Below are 20,542 nucleotides of genomic sequence, written 5' to 3'. Positions count from 1 at the left end.
TGGTAGAGGTATATTACCCAGGCTGGTAGAGGTATATTACCCAGCCACCCAGGCAGGTAGAGGTATATTACCCAGCCACCCAGGCAGGTAGAGGTATATTACCCAGCCACCCAGGCAGGTAGAGGTATATTACCCAGCCACCCAGGCTGGTAGAGTTATATTACCCAACCACCCAGGCTGGTAGAGGTATATTACCCAGGCTGGTAGAGGTATATTACCCAGACTGGTAGAGGTATATTACCCAGGCTGGTAGAGGTATATTACCCAGGCTGGTAGAGGTATATTACCCAGGCTGGTAGAGGTATATTACCCAGGCTGGTAGAGTTATATTACCCAGGCTGGTAGAGGTATATTACCCAGGCTGGTAGAGGTATATTACCCAGGCTGGTAGAGGTATATTACCCAGCCACCCAGGCTGGTAGAGGTATATTACCCAGGCTGGTAGAGGTATGTTACCCAGGCTGGTAGAGGTATATTACCCAGGCTGGTAGAGGTATATTACCCAGGCTGGTAGAGTTATATTACCCAGCCACCCAGGCTGGTAGAGGTATATTACCCAGGCTGGTAGAGGTATATTATCCAGGCTGGTAGAGGTATATTACCCAGGCTGGTAGAGGTATATTACCCAGGCTGGTAGAGTTTTATTACCCAGCCACCCAGGCTGGTAGAGGTATATATTACCCAGCCACCCAGGCTGGTAGAGGTATATTACCCAGCCACCCAGGCAGGTAGAGGTATATTACCCAGCCACCCAGGCAGGTAGAGGTATATTACCCAGCCACCCAGGCTGGTAGAGTTATATTACCCAACCACCCAGGCTGGTAGAGGTATATTACCCAGCCACCCAGGCTGGTAGAGGTATATTACCCAGCAACATAGGCTGGTAGAGTTATATTACCCAACCACCCAGGCTGGTAGAGGTATATTACCCAGGCTGGTAGAGGTATATTACCCAGCCACCCAGGCAGGTAGAGGTATATTACCCAGCCACCCAGGCAGGTAGAGGTATATTACCCAGCCACCCAGGCAGGTAGAGGTATATTACCCAGCCACCCAGGCTGGTAGAGTTATATTACCCAACCACCCAGGCTGGTAGAGGTATATTACCCAGGCTGGTAGAGGTATATTACCCAGACTGGTAGAGGTATATTACCCAGGCTGGTAGAGGTATATTACCCAGGCTGGTAGAGGTATATTACCCAGGCTGGTAGAGGTATATTACCCAGCCACCCAGGCTGGTAGAGGTATATTACCCAGGCTGGTAGAGGTATGTTACCCAGGCTGGTAGAGGTATATTACCCAGGCTGGTAGAGGTATATTACCCAGGCTGGTAGAGTTATATTACCCAGCCACCCAGGCTGGTAGAGGTATATATTACCCAGCCACCCAGGCTGGTAGAGGTATATTACCCAGCCACCCAGGCAGGTAGAGGTATATTACCCAGCCACCCAGGCAGGTAGAGGTATATTACCCAGCCACCCAGGCAGGTAGAGGTATATTACCCAGCCAACCAGGCTGGTAGAGTTATATTACCCAACCACCCAGGCTGGTAGAGGTATATTACCCAGCAACCTAGGCTGGTAGAGTTATATTACCCAACCACCCAATGCTGGTAGAGGTATATTACCCAGCCACCCAGGCAGGTAGAGGTATATTACCCAGCCACCCAGGCAGGTAGAGGTATATTACCCAGCCACCCAGGCAGGTAGAGGTATATTACCCAGCCACCCAGGCTGGTAGAGGTATATTACCCAGGCTGGTAGAGGTATATTACCCAGGCTCGTAGAGGTATATTACCCAGGCTGGTAGAAGTATATTACCCAGGCTGGTAGAGGTATATTACCCAGACTGGTAGAGGTATATTACCCAGGGTGGTAGAGGTATATTACCCAGGCTGGTAGAGGTATATTACCCAGGCTGGTAGAGGTATATTACCCAGGCTGGTAGAGGTATATTACCCAGGCTGGTAGAGGTATATTACCCAGGCTGGTAGAGGTATATTACCCAGCCACCCAGGCTGGTAGAGGTATAATACCCAGGCTGGGAGAGGTATATTACCCAGGCTGGTAGAGGTATATTACCCAGACTGGTAGAGGTATATTACCCAGACTGATAGAGGTATATTACCCAGCCACCCAGGCTGGTAGAGTTATATTACCCAACCACCCAGGCTGGTAGAGGTATATTAACCAGGCTGGTAGAGGTATATTACCCAGCCACCCAGGCTGGTAGAGGTATAATACCCAGGCTGGTAGAGGTATATTACCCAGCCTCCCAGGCTGGTAGAGGTATATTACCCAGGCTGGTAGAGGTATATTACCCAGGCTGGTAGAGGTATATTACCCAGCCACCCAGGCTGGTAGAGGTATATTACCCAACCACCCAGGCTGGTAGAGGTATATTACCCAGGCTGGTAGAGGTATATTACCCAGGCTGGTAGAGGTATATTACCCAGGCTGGTAGAGGTATATTACCCAGGCTGGTAGAGGTATATTACCCAGGCTGGTAGAGTTATATTACCCAGGCTGGTAGAGGTATATTACCCAGGCTGGTAGAGGTATATTACCCAGGCTGGTAGAGGTATATTACCCAGCCACCCAGTCTGGTAGAGGTATATTACCCAGCCACCCAGGCTGGTAGAGGTATAATACCCAAACACCCAGGCTGGTAGAGGTATATTACCCAGGCTGGTAGAGGTATATTACCCAGCCACCCAGGCTGGTAGAGGTATATTACCCAGGCTGGTAGAGGTATATTACCCAGCCACCCAGGCTGGTAGAGGTATATTACCCAGGCTGGTAGAGGTATATTACCCAGGCTGGTAGAGGTATATTACCCAGCCACCCAGGCTGGTAGAGGTATAATACCCAACCACCCAGGCTGGTAGAGGTATAATACCCAACCACCCAGGCTGGTAGAGGTATATTACCCAGGCTGGTAGAGGTATATTACCCAGCCACCCAGGCTGGTAGAGGTATATTACCCAGGCTGGTAGAGGTATATTACCCAGCCACCCAGGCTGGTAGAGGTATATTACCCAGGCTGGTAGAGGTATATTACCCAGGCTGGTAGAGGTATATTACCCAGGCTGGTAGAGGTATATTACCCAGCCACCCAGGCTGGTAGAGGTATATTACCCAGCCACCCAGGCTGGTAGAGGTATATTACCCAGCCACCCAGGCTGGTAGAGGTATATTACCCAGGCTGGTAGAGGTTATATTACCCAACCACCCAGGCTGGTAGAGGTATATTACCCAGCAACCTAGGCTGGTAGAGTTATATTACCCAACCACCCAGGCTGGTAGAGGTATATTACCCAGCCACCCAGGCAGGTAGAGGTATATTACCCAGCCACCCAGGCAGGTAGAGGTATATTACCCAGCCACCCAGTCTGGTAGAGGTATATTACCCAGCCACCCAGGCTGGTAGAGGTATAATACCCAAACACCCAGGCTGGTAGAGGTATATTACCCAGGCTGGTAGAGGTATATTACCCAGCCACCCAGGCTGGTAGAGGTATATTACCCAGGCTGGTAGAGGTATATTACCCAGCCACCCAGGCTGGTAGAGGTATATTACCCAGGCTGGTAGAGGTATATTACCCAGGCTGGTAGAGGTATATTACCCAGCCACCCAGGCTGGTAGAGGTATATTACCCAGGCCCAGGCTGGTAGAGGTATATTACCCAACCACCCAGGCTGGTAGAGGTATATTACCCAGGCTGGTAGAGGTATATTACCCAGGCTGGTAGAGGTATATTACCCAGGCTGGTAGAGGTATATTACCCAGGCTGGTAGAGGTATATTACCCAGGCTGGTAGAGGTATATTACCCAGGCTGGTAGAGGTATATTACCCAGCCACCCAGGCTGGTAGAGGTATATTACCCAGGCTGGTAGAGGTATATTACCCAGGGCTGGTAGAGGTATATTACCCAGGCTGGTAGAGGTATATTACCCAGGCTGGTAGAGGTATATTACCCAGGCTGGTAGAGGTATATTACCCAGCCACCCAGGCTGGTAGAGGTATAATACCCAGGCTGGTAGAGGTATATTACCCAGACTGGTAGAGGTATATTACCCAGGCTGGTAGAGGTATATTACCCAGACTGGTAGAGGTATATTACCCAGCCACCCAGGCTGGTAGAGTTATATTACCCAACCACCCAGGCTGGAAGAGGTATATTACCCAACCACCCAGGCTGGAAGAGGTATATTACCCAGGCTGGTAGAGGTATATTACCCAGCCACCCAGGCTGGTAGAGGTATATTACCCAGGCTGGTAGAGGTATATTACCCAGGCTGGTAGAGGTATATTACCCAGGCTGGTAGAGTTATATTACCCAGGCCGGTAGAGTTATATTACCCAACCACCCAGGCTGGTAGAGGTATATTACCCAGCCACCCAGGCTGGTAGAGGTATATTCCCCAGGCTGGTAGAGGTATATTACCCAGGGTGGTAGAGGTATATTACCCAGGCTGGTAGAGGTAAATTACCCAGGCTGGTAGAGGTATATTACCCAGGCTGGTAGAGGTATATTACCCAGGCTGGTAGAGGTATATTACCCAGGCTGGTAGAGGTATATTACCCAGCCACCCAGGCTGGTAGAGGTATATTACCCAGGCTGGTAGAGGTATATTACCCAGGCTGGTAGAGGTATATTACCCAGGCTGGTAGAGGTATATTACCCAGGCTGGTAGAGGTATATTACCCAGGCTGGTAGAGGTATATTACCCAGCCACCCAGGCTGGTAGAGGTATATTACCCAGGCTGGTAGAGGTATGTTACCCAGGCTGGTAGAGGTATATTACCCAGGCTGGTAGAGGTATATTACCCAGGCTGGTAGAGTTATATTACCCAGGCTGGTAGAGGTATATTACCCAGCCACCCAGGCTGGTAGAGGTATATTACCCAGCCACCCAGGCTGGTAGAGGTATATTACCCAGCCACCCAGGCTGGTAGAGGTATAATACCCAACCACCCAGGCTGGTAGAGGTATATTACCCAGCCAACCAGGCTGGTAGAGTATATTACCCAACCACCCAGGCTGGTAGAGGTATATTACCCAGCAACCTAGGCTGGTAGAGTTATATTACCCAACCACCCAGGCTGGTAGAGGTATATTACCCAGCCACCCAGGCAGGTAGAGGTATATTACCCAGCCACCCAGGCAGGTAGAGGTATATTACCCAGCCAACCAGGCTGGTAGAGTTATATTACCCAGCCACCCAGGCTGGTAGAGGTATATTACCCAGGCTGGTAGAGGTATATTACCCAGGCTCCCAGGCTGGTAGAGGTATATTACCCAGGCTGGTAGAAGGTATATTACCCAGGCTGGTAGAGGTATATTACCACCCAGGCTGGTAGAGGTATAATACCCAGGCTGGTAGAGGTATATTACCCAGGCTGGTAGAGGTATATTACCCAGGCTGGTAGAGGTATATTACCCAGGCTGGTAGAGGTATATTACCCAGGCTGGTAGAGGTATATTACCCAGGCTGGTAGAGGTATATTACCCAGCCACCCAGGCTGGTAGAGGTATAATACCCAGGCTGGGAGAGGTATATTACCCAGGCTGGTAGAGGTATATTACCCAGGCTGGTAGAGGTATATTACCCAGACTGGTAGAGTATATTACCCAGCCACCCAGGCTGGTAGAGTTATATTACCCAACCACCCAGGCTGGTAGAGGTATATTAACCAGGCTGGTAGAGGTATATTACCCAGCCACCCAGGCTGGTAGAGGTATAATACCCAGGCTGGTAGAGGTATATTACCCAGCCTCCCAGGCTGGTAGAGGTATATTACCCAGGCTGGTAGAGGTATATTACCCAGGCTGGTAGAGGTATATTACCCAGGGCTGGTAGAGGTATATTACCCAGCCACCCAGGCTGGTAGAGGTATATTACCCAGGCTGGTAGAGGTATATTACCCAGGCTGGTAGAGGTATATTACCCAGGCTGGTAGAGGTATATTACCCAGGCTGGTAGAGGTATATTACCCAGGCTGGTAGAGTTATATTACCCAGGCTGGTAGAGGTATATTACCCAGGCTGGTAGAGGTATATTACCCAGGCTGGTAGAGGTATATTACCCAGGCTGGTAGAGGTATATTACCCAGGCTGGTAGAGGTATATTACCCAGGCTGGTAGAGTATATTACCCAGCCACCCAGGCTGGTAGAGGTATATTACCCAGCCACCCAGGCTGGTAGAGGTATATTACCCAGCCACCCAGGCAGGTAGAGGTATATTACCCAGCCACCCAGGCAGGTAGAGGTATATTACCCAGCCACCCAGGCAGGTAGAGGTATATTACCCAGCCAACCAGGCTGGTAGAGTTATATTACCCAACCACCCAGGCTGGAAGAGGTATATTACCCAACCACCCAGGCTGGAAGAGGTATATTACCCAGGCTGGTAGAGGTATATTACCCAGCCACCCAGGCTGGTAGAGGTATATTACCCAGGCTGGTAGAGGTATATTACCCAACAACCCAGCCTGGTAGAGGTATATTACCCAGGCTGGTAGAGTTATATTACCCAGGCCGGTAGAGTTATATTACCCAACCACCCAGGCTGGTAGAGGTATATTACCCAGCCACCCAGGCTGGTAGAGGTATATTCCCCAGGCTGGTAGAGGTATATTACCCAGGGTGGTAGAGGTATATTACCCAGGCTGGTAGAGGTAAATTACCCAGGCTGGTAGAGGTATATTACCCAGGCTGGTAGAGGTATATTACCCAGGCTGGTAGAGGTATATTACCCAGGCTGGTAGAGGTATATTACCCAGCCACCCAGGCTGGTAGAGGTATATTACCCAGGCTGGTAGAGGTATATTACCCAGACTGGTAGAGGTATATTACCCAGGCTGGTAGAGGTATATTACCCAGGCTGGTAGAGGTATATTACCCAGGCTGGTAGAGGTATATTACCCAGCCACCCAGGCTGGTAGAGGTATATTACCCAGGCTGGTAGAGGTATGTTACCCAGGGCTGGTAGAGGTATATTACCCAGGCTGGTAGAGGTATATTACCCAGGCTGGTAGAGTTATATATACCCAGCCACCCAGGCTGGTAGAGGTATATTACCCAGCCACCCAGGCTGGTAGAGGTATATTACCCAGCCACCCAGGCTGGTAGAGGTATATTACCCAGCCACCCAGGCAGGTAGAGGTATATTACCCAGCCACCCAGGCTGGTAGAGGTATATTACCCAGGGCTGGTAGAGTTATATTACCCAACCACCCAGGCTGGTAGAGGTATATTACCCAGCAACCTAGGCTGGTAGAGTTATATTACCCAACCACCCAGGCTGGTAGAGGTATATTACCCAGCCACCCTGGTAGGTAGGGCTGGTATTACCCAGCCACCCAGGCTGGTAGAGGTATATTACCCAGCCACCCAGGCTGGTAGAGGTATATTACCCAGCCACCCAGGCTGGTAGAGGTATATTACCCAGGCTGGTAGAGGTATATTACCCAGGCTCGTAGAGGTATATTACCCAGGCTGGTAGAAGTATATTACCCAGGCTGGTAGAGGTATATTACCCAGGCTGGTAGAGGTATATTACCCAGGGTGGTAGAGGTATATTACCCAGGCTGGTAGAGGTATATTACCCAGGCTGGTAGAGGTATATTACCCAGGCTGGTAGAGGTATATTACCCAGGCTGGTAGAGGTATATTACCCAGGCTGGTAGAGGTATATTACCCAGCCACCCAGGCTGGTAGAGGTATAATACCCAGGCTGGGAGAGGTATATTACCCAGGCTGGTAGAGGTATATTACCCAGGCTGGTAGAGGTATATTACCCAGACTGGTAGAGGTATATTACCCAGCCACCCAGGCTGGTAGAGTTATATTACCCAACCACCCAGGCTGGTAGAGGTATATTAACCAGGCTGGTAGAGGTATATTACCCAGCCACCCAGGCTGGTAGAGGTATAATACCCAGGCTGGTAGAGGTATATTACCCAGCCTCCCAGGCTGGTAGAGGTATATTACCCAGGCTGGTAGAGGTATAATACCCAGGCTGGTAGAGGTATATTACCCAGCCACCCAGGCTGGTAGAGGTATATTACCCAACCACCCAGGCTGGTAGAGGTATATTACCCAGGCTGGTAGAGGTATATTACCCAGGCTGGTAGAGGTATATTACCCAGGCTGGTAGAGGTATATTACCCAGGCTGGTAGAGTTATATTACCCAGGCTGGTAGAGTTATATTACCCAGGCTGGTAGAGGTATATTACCCAGGCTGGTAGAGGTATATTACCCAGGCTGGTAGAGGTATGTTACCCAGGCTGGTAGAGGTATATTACCCAGGCTGGTAGAGGTATATTACCCAGGCTGGTAGAGTTATATTACCCAGCCACCCAGGCTGGTAGAGGTATATATTACCCAGCCACCCAGGCTGGTAGAGGTATATTACCCAGCCACCCAGGCAGGTAGAGGTATATTACCCAGCCACCCAGGCAGGTAGAGGTATATTACCCAGCCACCCAGGCAGGTAGAGGTATATTACCCAGCCAACCAGGCTGGTAGAGTTATATTACCCAACCACCCAGGCTGGTAGAGGTATATTACCCAGCAACCTAGGCTGGTAGAGTTATATTACCCAGGCTGGTAGAGGTATATTACCCAGCCACCCAGGCTGGTAGAGGTATATTACCCAGGGCTGGTAGAGGTATATTACCCAGCCACCCAGGCTGGTAGAGGTATATTACCCAGCCACCCAGGCTGGTAGAGGTATATTACCCAGGCTGGTAGAGGTATATTACCCAGGCCCAGGCTGGCTGGTAGAGGTATATTACCCAGGCTGGTAGAGGTATATTACCCAGGCTGGTAGAGGTATATTACCCAGGGTGGTAGAGGTATATTACCCAGGCTGGTAGAGGTATATTACCCAGGCTGGTAGAGGTATATTACCCAGGCTGGTAGAGGTATATTACCCAGGCTGGTAGAGGTATATTACCCAGGCTGGTAGAGGTATATTACCCAGGGCTGGTAGAGGTATATTACCCAGGCTGGTAGAGGTATATTACCCAGGCTGGTAGAGGTATATTACCCAGGCTGGTAGAGGTATATTACCCAGGCTGGTAGAGGTATATTACCCAGCCACCCAGGCTGGTAGAGTTATATTACCCAAACACCCAGGCTGGTAGAGGTATATTACCCAGGCTGGTAGAGGTATATTACCCAGCCACCCAGGCTGGTAGAGGTATATTACCCAGGCTGGTAGAGGTATATTACCCAGCCTCCCAGGCTGGTAGAGGTATATTACCCAGGCTGGTAGAGGTATAAGCCACCCAGGCTGGTAGATATATTACCCAGCCACCCAGGCTGGTAGAGGTATATTACCCAACCACCCAGGCTGGTAGAGGTATATTACCCAGGCTGGTAGAGGTATATTACCCAGGCTGGTAGAGGTATATTACCCAGGCTGGTAGAGGTATATTACCCAGGCTGGTAGAGGTATATTACCCAGGCTGGTAGAGTTATATTACCCAGGCTGGTAGAGGTATATTACCCAGGCTGGTAGAGGTATATTACCCAGGCTGGTAGAGGTATATTACCCAGCCACCCAGTCTGGTAGAGGTATATTACCCAGCCACCCAGGCTGGTAGAGGTATAATACCCAAACACCCAGGCTGGTAGAGGTATATTACCCAGGCTGGTAGAGGTATATTACCCAGCCACCCAGGCTGGTAGAGGTATATTACCCAGGCTGGTAGAGGTATATTACCCAGCCACCCAGGCTGGTAGAGGTATATTACCCAGGCTGGTAGAGGTATATTACCCAGGCTGGTAGAGGTATATTACCCAGCCACCCAGGCTGGTAGAGGTATATTACCCAGCCACCCAGGCTGGTAGAGGTATATTACCCAACCACCCAGGCTGGTAGAGGTATATTACCCAGGCTGGTAGAGGTATATTACCCAGCCACCCAGGCTGGTAGAGGTATATTACCCAGGCTGGTAGAGGTATATTACCCAGGCTGGTAGAGGTATATTACCCAGGCCCAGGCTGGTAGAGGTATATTACCCAGGCTGGTAGAGGTATATTACCCAGGCTGGTAGAGGTATATTACCCAACAACCCAGCCTGGTAGAGGTATATTACCCAGGCTGGTAGAGTTATATTACCCAGGCCGGTAGAGTTATATTACCCAACCACCCAGGCTGGTAGAGGTATATTACCCAGCCACCCAGGCTGGTAGAGGTATATTACCCAGGCTGGTAGAGGTATATTACCCAGGCTGGTAGAGGTATATTACCCAGGCTGGTAGAGGTATATTACCCAGGCTGGTAGAGGTATATTACCCAGGCTGGTAGAGGTATATTACCCAGCCACCCAGGCTGGTAGAGGTATAATACCCAGGCTGGTAGAGGTATATTACCCAGACTGGTAGAGGTATATTACCCAGGCTGGTAGAGGTATATTACCCAGACTGGTAGAGGTATATTACCCAGACTGGTAGAGGTATATTACCCAGCCACCCAGGCTGGTAGAGTTATATTACCCAACCACCCAGGCTGGAAGAGGTATATTACTGGAAGAGGTATATTACCCAGGCTGGTAGAGGTATATTACCCAGCCACCCAGGCTGGTAGAGGTATATTACCCAGGCTGGTAGAGGTATATTACCCAGGCCTGGTAGAGGTATATTACCCAGGCTGGTAGAGTTATATTACCCAGGCCGGTAGAGTTATATTACCCAACCACCCAGGCTGGTAGAGGTATATTACCCAGCCACCCAGGCTGGTAGAGGTATATTCCCCAGGCTGGTAGAGGTATATTACCCAGGGTGGTAGAGGTATATTACCCAGGCTGGTAGAGGTAAATTACCCAGGCTGGTAGAGGTATATTACCCAGGCTGGTAGAGGTATATTACCCAGGCTGGTAGAGGTATATTACCCAGGCTGGTAGAGGTATATTACCCAGCCACCCAGGCTGGTAGAGGTATATTACCCAGGCTGGTAGAGGTATATTACCCAGACTGGTAGAGGTATATTACCCAGGCTGGTAGAGGTATATTACCCAGGCTGGTAGAGGTATATTACCCAGGCTGGTAGAGGTATATTACCCAGCCACCCAGGCTGGTAGAGGTATATTACCCAGGCTGGTAGAGGTATATTACCCAGGCTGGTAGAGGTATATTACCAGGCTGGTAGAGGTATATTACCCAGGCTGGTAGAGGTATATTACCCAGGCTGGTAGAGTTATATTACCCAGCCACCCAGGCTGGTAGAGGTATATTACCCAGCCACCCAGGCTGGTAGAGGTATATTACCCAGCCACCCAGGCTGGTAGAGGTATATTACCCAGCCACCCAGGCAGGTAGAGGCTGGTAGAGGTTACCCAGCCACCCAGGCTGGTAGAGGTATATTACCCAGCCAACCAGGCTGGTAGAGTTATATTACCCAACCACCCAGGCTGGTAGAGGTATATTACCCAGCAACCCAGGCTGGTAGAGTTATATTACCCAACCACCCAGGCTGGTAGAGGTATATTACCCAGCCACCCAGGCTGGTAGAGGTATATTACCCAGCCACCCAGGCTGGTAGAGGTATATTACCCAGCCACCCAGGCTGGTAGAGGTATATTACCCAGCCACCCAGGCTGGTAGAGGTATATTACCCAGGCTGGTAGAGGTATATTACCCAGGCTGGTAGAGGTATATTACCCAGGCTGGTAGAGTATATTACCCAGGCTGGTAGAGGTATATTACCCAGACTGGTAGAGGTATATTACCCAGGGTGGTAGAGGTATATTACCCAGGCTGGTAGAGGTATATTACCCAGGCTGGTAGAGGTATATTACCCAGGCTGGTAGAGGTATATTACCCAGGCTGGTAGAGGTATATTACCCAGGCTGGTAGAGGTATATTACCCAGCCACCCAGGCTGGTAGAGGTATAATACCCAGGCTGGGAGAGGTATATTACCCAGGCTGGTAGAGGTATATTACCCAGGCTGGTAGAGGTATATTACCCAGACTGGTAGAGGTATATTACCCAGCCACCCAGGCTGGTAGAGTTATATTACCCAACCACCCAGGCTGGTAGAGGTATATTAACCAGGCTGGTAGAGGTATATTACCCAGCCACCCAGGCTGGTAGAGGTATAATACCCAGGCTGGTAGAGGTATATTACCCAGCCTCCCAGGCTGGTAGAGGTATATTACCCAGGCTGGTAGAGGTATAATACCCAGGCTGGTAGAGGTATATTACCCAGCCACCCAGGCTGGTAGAGGTATATTACCCAACCACCCAGGCTGGTAGAGGTATATTACCCAGGCTGGTAGAGGTATATTACCCAGGCTGGTAGAGGTATATTACCCAGGCTGGTAGAGGTATATTACCCAGGCTGGTAGAGGTATATTACCCAGCCACCCAGGCTGGTAGAGGTATAATACCCAACCACCCAGGCTGGTAGAGGTATATTACCCAGGCTGGTAGAGGTATATTACCCAGGCTGGTAGAGGTATATTACCCAGGCTGGTAGAGGTATATTACCCAGGCTGGTAGAGGTATATTACCCAGGCTGGTAGAGGTATATTACCCAGGCTGGTAGAGTTATATTACCCAGGCTGGTAGAGGTATATTACCCAGGCTGGTAGAGGTATATTAAGTATATTACCCAGGCTGGTAGAGGTATATTACCCAGCCACCCAGTCTGGTAGAGGTATATTACCCAGCCACCCAGGCTGGTAGAGGTATAATACCCAAACACCCAGGCTGGTAGAGGTATATTACCCAGGCTGGTAGAGGTATATTACCCAGCCACCCAGGCTGGTAGAGGTATATTACCCAGGCTGGTAGAGGTATATTACCCAGCCACCCAGGCTGGTAGAGGTATATTACCCAGGCTGGTAGAGGTATATTACCCAGGCTGGTAGAGGTATATTACCCAGCCACCCAGGCTGGTAGAGGTATAATACCCAACCACCCAGGCTGGTAGAGGTATAATACCCAACCACCCAGGCTGGTAGAAGTATATTACCCAGGCTGGTAGAGGTATATTACCCAGACTGGTAGAGGTATATTACCCAGCCACCCAGGCTGGTAGAGGTATAATACCCAGGCTGGTAGAGGTATATTACCCAGACTGGTAGAGGTATATTACCCAGGCTGGTAGAGGTATATTACCCAGACTGGTAGAGGTATATTACCCAGACTGGTAGAGGTATATTACCCAGCCACCCAGGCTGGTAGAGTTATATTACCCAACCACCCAGGCTGGAAGAGGTATATTACCCAACCACCCAGGCTGGAAGAGGTATATTACCCAGGCTGGTAGAGGTATATTACCCAGCCACCCAGGCTGGTAGAGGTATATTACCCAGGCTGGTAGAGGTATATTACCCAGCCTGGTAGAGGTATATTACCCAGGCTGGTAGAGTTATATTACCACAGGCTGGTAGAGTTATATTACCCAACCACCCAGGCTGGTAGAGGTATATTACCCAGCCACCCAGGCTGGTAGAGGTATATTACCCAGGCTGGTAGAGGTATATTACCCAGGGCTGGTAGAGGTATATTACCCAGGCTGGTAGAGGTAAATTACCCAGGCTGGTAGAGGTATATTACCCAGGCTGGTAGAGGTATATTACCCAGGCTGGTAGAGGTATAATACCCAGGCTGGTAGAGGTATATTACCCAGCCACCCAGGCTGGTAGAGGTATATTACCCAACCACCCAGGCTGGTAGAGGTATATTACCCAGGCTGGTAGAGTATATTACCCAGGCTGGTAGAGAGTATATTACCCAGGCTGGTAGAGGTATATTACCCAGGCTGGTAGAGGTATATTACCCAGGCTGGTAGAGGTATATTACCCAGGGCTGGTAGAGGTATATTACCCAACCACCCAGGCTGGTAGAGGTATATTACCCAGGCTGGTAGAGGTATATTACCCAGCCAGGCTGGTAGAGGTATATTACCCAGGCTGGTAGAGGTATATTACCCAGGCTGGTAGAGGTATATTACCCAGGCTGGTAGAGGTATATTACCCAGGCTGGTAGAGGTATATTACCCAGCCACCCAGGCTGGTAGAGGTATATTACCCAGCCAAGCAGGCTGGTAGAGTTATATTACCCAACCACCCAGGCTGGTAGAGGTATAATACCCAAACACCCAGGCTGGTAGAGGTATATTACCCAGGCTGGTAGAGGTATATTACCCAGCCACCCAGGCTGGTAGAGGTATATTACCCAGGCTGGTAGAGGTATATTACCCAGCCACCCAGGCTGGTAGAGGTATATTACCCAGGCTGGTAGAGGTATATTACCCAGGCTGGTAGAGGTATATTACCCAGCCACCCAGGCTGGTAGAGGTATAATACCCAACCACCCAGGCTGGTAGAGGTATAATACCCAACCACCCAGGCTGGTAGAGGTATATTACCCAGGCCCAAACACAGGCTGGTAGAGGTATATTACCCAGGCTGGTAGAGGTATATTACCCAGCCACCCAGGCTGGTAGAGGTATAATACCCAGGCTGGTAGAGGTATATTACCCAGACTGGTAGAGGTATATTACCCAGGCTGGTAGAGGTATATTACCCAGACTGGTAGAGGTATATTACCCAGACTGGTAGAGGTATATTACCCAGCCACCCAGGCTGGTAGAGTTATATTACCCAACCACCCAGGCTGGAAGAGGTATATTACCCAACCACCCAGGCTGGAAGAGGTATATTACCCAGGCTGGTAGAGGTATATTACCCAGCCACCCAGGCTGGTAGAGGTATATTACCCAGGCTGGTAGAGGTATATTACCCAACAACCCAGCCTGGTAGAGGTATATTACCCAGGCTGGTAGAGTTATATTACCCAGGCCGGTAGAGTTATATTACCCAACCACCCAGGCTGGTAGAGGTATATTACCCAGCCACCCAGGCTGGTAGAGGTATATTCCCCAGGCTGGTAGAGGTATATTACCCAGGGTGGTAGAGGTATATTACCCAGGCTGGTAGAGGTAAATTACCCAGGCTGGTAGAGGTATATTACCCAGGCTGGTAGAGGTATATTACCCAGGCTGGTAGAGGTATATTACCCAGGCTGGTAGAGGTATATTACCCAGCCACCCAGGCTGGTAGAGGTATATTACCCAGGCTGGTAGAGGTATATTACCCAGACTGGTAGAGGTATATTACCCAGGCTGGTAGAGGTATATTACCCAGGCTGGTAGAGGTATATTACCCAGGCTGGTAGAGGTATATATTACCCAGGCTGGTAGAGGTATATTACCCAGGCTGGTAGAGGTATGTTACCCAGGCTGGTAGAGGTATATTACCCAGGCTGGTAGAGGTATATTACCCAGGCTGGTAGAGTTATATTACCCAGGGCTGGTAGAGGTATATATTACCCAGCCACCCAGGCTGGTAGAGGTATATTACCCAGCCACCCAGGCTGGTAGAGGTATATTACCCAGCCACCCAGGCCACCCAGGGCTGGTAGAGGTATATTACCCAGCCAACCAGGCTGGTAGAGTTATATTACCCAACCACCCAGGCTGGTAGAGGTATATTACCCAGCAACCTAGGCTGGTAGAGTTATATTACCCAACCACCCAGGCTGGTAGAGGTATATTACCCAGCCACCCAGGCAGGTAGAGGTATATTACCCAGCCACCCAGGCAGGTAGAGGTATATTACCCAGCCACCCAGGCAGGTAGAGGTATATTACCCAGCCACCCAGGCTGGTAGAGGTATATTACCCAGGCTGGTAGAGGTATATTACCCAGGCTCGTAGAGGTATATTACCCAGGCTGGTAGAAGTATATTACCCAGGCTGGTAGAGGTATATTACCCAGACTGGTAGAGGTATATTACCCAGGGTGGTAGAGGTATATTACCCAGGCTGGTAGAGGTATATTACCCAGGCTGGTAGAGGTATATTACCCAGGCTGGTAGAGGTATATTACCCAGGCTGGTAGAGGTATATTACCCAGGCTGGTAGAGGTATATTACCCAGCCACCCAGGCTGGTAGAGGTATAATACCCAGGCTGGGAGAGGTATATTACCCAGGCTGGTAGAGGTATATTACCCAGGCTGGTAGAGGTATATTACCCAGACTGGTAGAGGTATATTACCCAGCCACCCAGGCTGGTAGAGTTATATTACCCAACCACCCAGGCTGGTAGAGGTATATTAACCAGGCTGGTAGAGGTATATTACCCAGCCACCCAGGCTGGTAGAGGTATAATACCCAGGCTGGTAGAGGTATATTACCCAGCCTCCCAGGCTGGTAGAGGTATATTACCCAGGCTGGTAGAGGTATAATACCCAGGCTGGTAGAGGTATATTACCCAGCCACCCAGGCTGGTAGAGGTATATTACCCAACCACCCAGGCTGGTAGAGGTATATTACCCAGGCTGGTAGAGGTATATTACCCAGGCTGGTAGAGGTATATTACCCAGGCTGGTAGAGGTATATTACCCAGGCTGGTAGAGGTATAATACCCAGGCTGGTAGAGGTATATTACCCAGCCACCCAGGCTGGTAGAGGTATATTACCCAACCACCCAGGCTGGTAGAGGTATATTACCCAGGCTGGTAGAGGTATATTACCCAGGCTGGTAGAGGTATATTACCCAGGCTGGTAGAGGTATATTACCCAGGCTGGTAGAGGTATATTACCCAGGCTGGTAGAGTTATATTACCCAGGCTGGTAGAGGTATATTACCCAGGCTGGTAGAGGTATATTACCCAGGCTGGTAGAGGTATATTACCCAGCCACCCAGTCTGGTAGAGGTATATTACCCAGCCACCCAGGCTGGTAGAGGTATAATACCCAAACACCCAGGCTGGTAGAGGTATATTACCCAGGCTGGTAGAGGTATATTACCCAGCCACCCAGGCAGGTAGAGGTATATTACCCAGCCACCCAGGCAGGTAGAGGTATATTACCCAGCCACCCAGGCAGGTAGAGGTATATTACCCAGCCAAGCAGGCTGGTAGAGTTATATTACCCAGGCTGGTAGAGGTATAATACCCAAACACCCAGGCTGGTAGAGGTATATTACCCAGGCTGGTAGAGGTATATTACCCAGCCACCCAGGCTGGTAGAGGTATATTACCCAGGCTGGTAGAGGTATATTACCCAGCCACCCAGGCTGGTAGAGGTATATTACCCAGGCTGGTAGAGGTATATTACCCAGGCTGGTAGAGGTATATTACCCAGCCACCCAGGCTGGTAGAGGTATAATACCCAACCACCCAGGCTGGTAGAGGTATAATACCCAACCACCCAGGCTGGTAGAAGTATATTACCCAGGCTGGTAGAGGTATATTACCCAGACTGGTAGAGGTATATTACCCAGGCTGGTAGAGTTATATTACCCAGGCTGGTAGAGGTATATTACCCAGGCTGGTAGAGGTATATTACCCAGGCTGGTAGAGGTATGTTACCCAGGCTGGTAGAGGTATATTACCCAGGCTGGTAGAGGTATATTACCCAGGCTGGTAGAGTTATATTACCCAGCCACCCAGGCTGGTAGAGGTATATATTACCCAGCCACCCAGGCTGGTAGAGGTATATTACCCAGCCACCCAGGCTGGTAGAGGTATATTACCCAGCCACCCAGGCTGGTAGAGGTATATTACCCAGCCACCCAGGCAGGTAGAGGTATATTACCCAGCCAGGCTGGTAGAGTTATATTACCCAGGGCTGGTAGAGGTATATTACCCAGCAACCTAGGCTGGTAGAGTTATATTACCCAACCACCCAGGCTGGTAGAGGTATATTACCCAGGGCAGGTAGAGGTATATTACCCAGCCACCCAGGCTGGTAGAGGTATATTACCCAGCCACCCAGGCTGGTAGAGGTATATTACCCAGCCACCCAGGCTGGTAGAGGTATATTACCCAGGCTGGTAGAGGTATAATACCCAGGCTGGTAGAGGTATATTACCCAGGCCACCCAGGCTGGTAGAGGTATATTACCCAGACTGGTAGAGGTATATTACCCAGGGTGGTAGAGGTATATTACCCAGGCTGGTAGAGGTATATTACCCAGGCTGGTAGAGGTATATTACCCAGGCTGGTAGAGGTATATTACCCAGGCTGGTAGAGGTATATTACCCAGGCTGGTAGAGGTATATTACCCAGCCACCCAGGCTGGTAGAGGTATATTACCCAGGCTGGTAGAGGTATATTACCCAGGCTGGTAGAGGTATATTACCCAGACTGGTACCCAGGGCTGGTAGAGGTATATTACCCAGGGCTGGTAGAGGTATATTACCCAGGCTGGTAGAGGTATATTACCCAGCCACCCAGGCTGGTAGAGGTATAATACCAGGCTGGTAGAGGTATATTACCCAGCCTCCCAGGCTGGTAGAGGTATATTACCCAGGCTGGTAGAGGTATAATACCCAGGCTGGTAGAGGTATATTACCCAGGCTGGTAGAGGTATATTACCCAGCCTCCCAGGCTGGTAGAGGTATATTACCCAGGCTGGTAGAGGTATATTACCCAGGCTGGTAGAGGTATATTACCCAGGCTGGTAGAGGTATATTACCCAGGCTGGTAGAGGTATATTACCCAGGCTGGTAGAGTTATATTACCCAGGCTGGTAGAGGTATATTACCCAGGCTGGTAGAGGTATATTACCCAGGCTGGTAGAGGTATATTACCCAGCCACCCAGTCTGGTAGAGGTATATTACCCAGGGCTGGTAGAGGTATAATACCCAAACACCCAGGCTGGTAGAGGTATATTACCCAGGCTGGTAGAGGTATATTACCCAGCCACCCAGGCTGGTAGAGGTATATTACCCAGGCTGGTAGAGGTATATTACCCAGCCACCCAGGCTGGTAGAGGTATATTACCCAGGCTGGTAGAGGTATATTACCCAGGCTGGTAGAGGTATATTACCCAGCCACCCAGGCTGGTAGAGGTATAATACCCAACCACCCAGGCTGGTAGAGGTATAATACCCAACCACCCAGGCTGGTAGAGGTATATTACCCAGGCTGGTAGAGGTATATTACCCAGCCACCCAGGCTGGTAGAGGTATATTACCCAGGCTGGTAGAGGTATATTAAGAGGTATATTACCCAGCCACCCAGGCTGGTAGAGGTATATTACCCAGGCTGGTAGAGGTATATTACCCAGGCTGGTAGAGGTATATTACCCAACAACCCAGCCTGGTAGAGGTATATTACCCAGGCTGGTAGAGTTATATTACCCAGGCCGGTAGAGTTATATTACCCAACCACCCAGGCTGGTAGAGGTATATTACCCAGCCACCCAGGCTGGTAGAGGTATATTACCCAGGCTGGTAGAGGTATATTACCCAGGCTGGTAGAGGTATATTACCCAGGCTGGTAGAGGTATATTACCCAGGCTGGTAGAGGTATATTACCCAGGCTGGTAGAGGTATATTACCCAGGCTGGTAGAGGTATATTACCCAGACTGGTAGAGGTATATTACCCAGGCTGGTAGAGGTATATTACCCAGGCTGGTAGAGGTATATTACCCAGCCACCCAGGCTGGTAGAGTTATATTACCCAGGCTGGAAGAGGTATATTACCCAACCACCCAGGCTGGAAGAGGTATATTACCCAGGCTGGTAGAGGTATATTACCCAGCCACAGGCTGGTAGAGGTATATTACCCAGGCTGGTAGAGGTATATTACCCAACAACCCAGCCTGGTAGAGGTATATTACCCAGGCTGGTAGAGTTATATTACCCAGGCCGGTAGAGTTATATTACCCAACCACCCAGGCTGGTAGAGGTATATTACCCAGCCACCCAGGCTGGTAGAGGTATATTCCCCAGGCTGGTAGAGGTATATTACCCAGGGTGGTAGAGGTATATTACCCAGGCTGGTAGAGGTATATTACCCAGGCTGGTAGAGGTATAGGCTACCCAGGCTGGTAGAGGTATATTACCCAGCCACCCAGGCTGGTAGAGGTATAATACCCAGGCTGGTAGAGGTATATTACCCAGGCTGGTAGAGGTATATTACCCAGGCTGGTAGAGGTATATTACCCAGACTGGTAGAGGTATATTACCCAGCCACCCAGGCTGGTAGAGTTATATTACCCAACCACCCAGGCCGGTAGAGGTATATTAACCAGGCTGGTAGAGGTATATTACCCAGACTGGTAGAGGTATATTACCCAGCCACCCAGGCTGGTAGAGTTATAATACCCAGCCACCCAGGCTGGTAGAGGTATATTACCCAGGCTGGTAGAGGTATAATACCCAGGCTGGTAGAGGTATATTACCCAGGCTGGTAGAGGTATATTACCCAGCCTCCCAGGCTGGTAGAGGTATATTACCCAGGCTGGTAGAGGTATATTACCCAGCCACCCAGGCTGGTAGAGGTATATTACCCAGCCACCCAGGCTGGTAGAGGTATATTACCCAGCCACCCAGGCTGGTAGAGGTATATTACCCAGCCTCCCAGGCTGGTAGAGGTATATTACCCAGGCTGGTAGAGGTATATTACCCAGGCTGGTAGAGGTATATTACCCAGGCTGGTAGAGGTATATTACCCAGCCTCCCAGGCTGGTAGAGGTATATTACCCAGCCTCCCAGGCT

The 20,542-nt window shown here is 50.0% G+C and overlaps 1 pseudogene; it reads right to left on the bottom strand.

The window, feature by feature from the left end:
- The window catches only part of LOC135570265 (GATOR2 complex protein WDR59-like), a 57,891-nt pseudogene that overhangs the window by 12,518 nt on the left and 24,831 nt on the right, over positions 1-20,542 (bottom strand).

This window comes from Oncorhynchus nerka, unplaced genomic scaffold (genome assembly GCF_034236695.1).
Source record: "Oncorhynchus nerka isolate Pitt River unplaced genomic scaffold, Oner_Uvic_2.0 unplaced_scaffold_1009, whole genome shotgun sequence".
In the NCBI taxonomy this organism is placed as follows: Eukaryota; Metazoa; Chordata; class Actinopteri; order Salmoniformes; family Salmonidae; genus Oncorhynchus; species Oncorhynchus nerka.
This window is presented reverse-complemented; position numbering and strand designations above follow the sequence as displayed.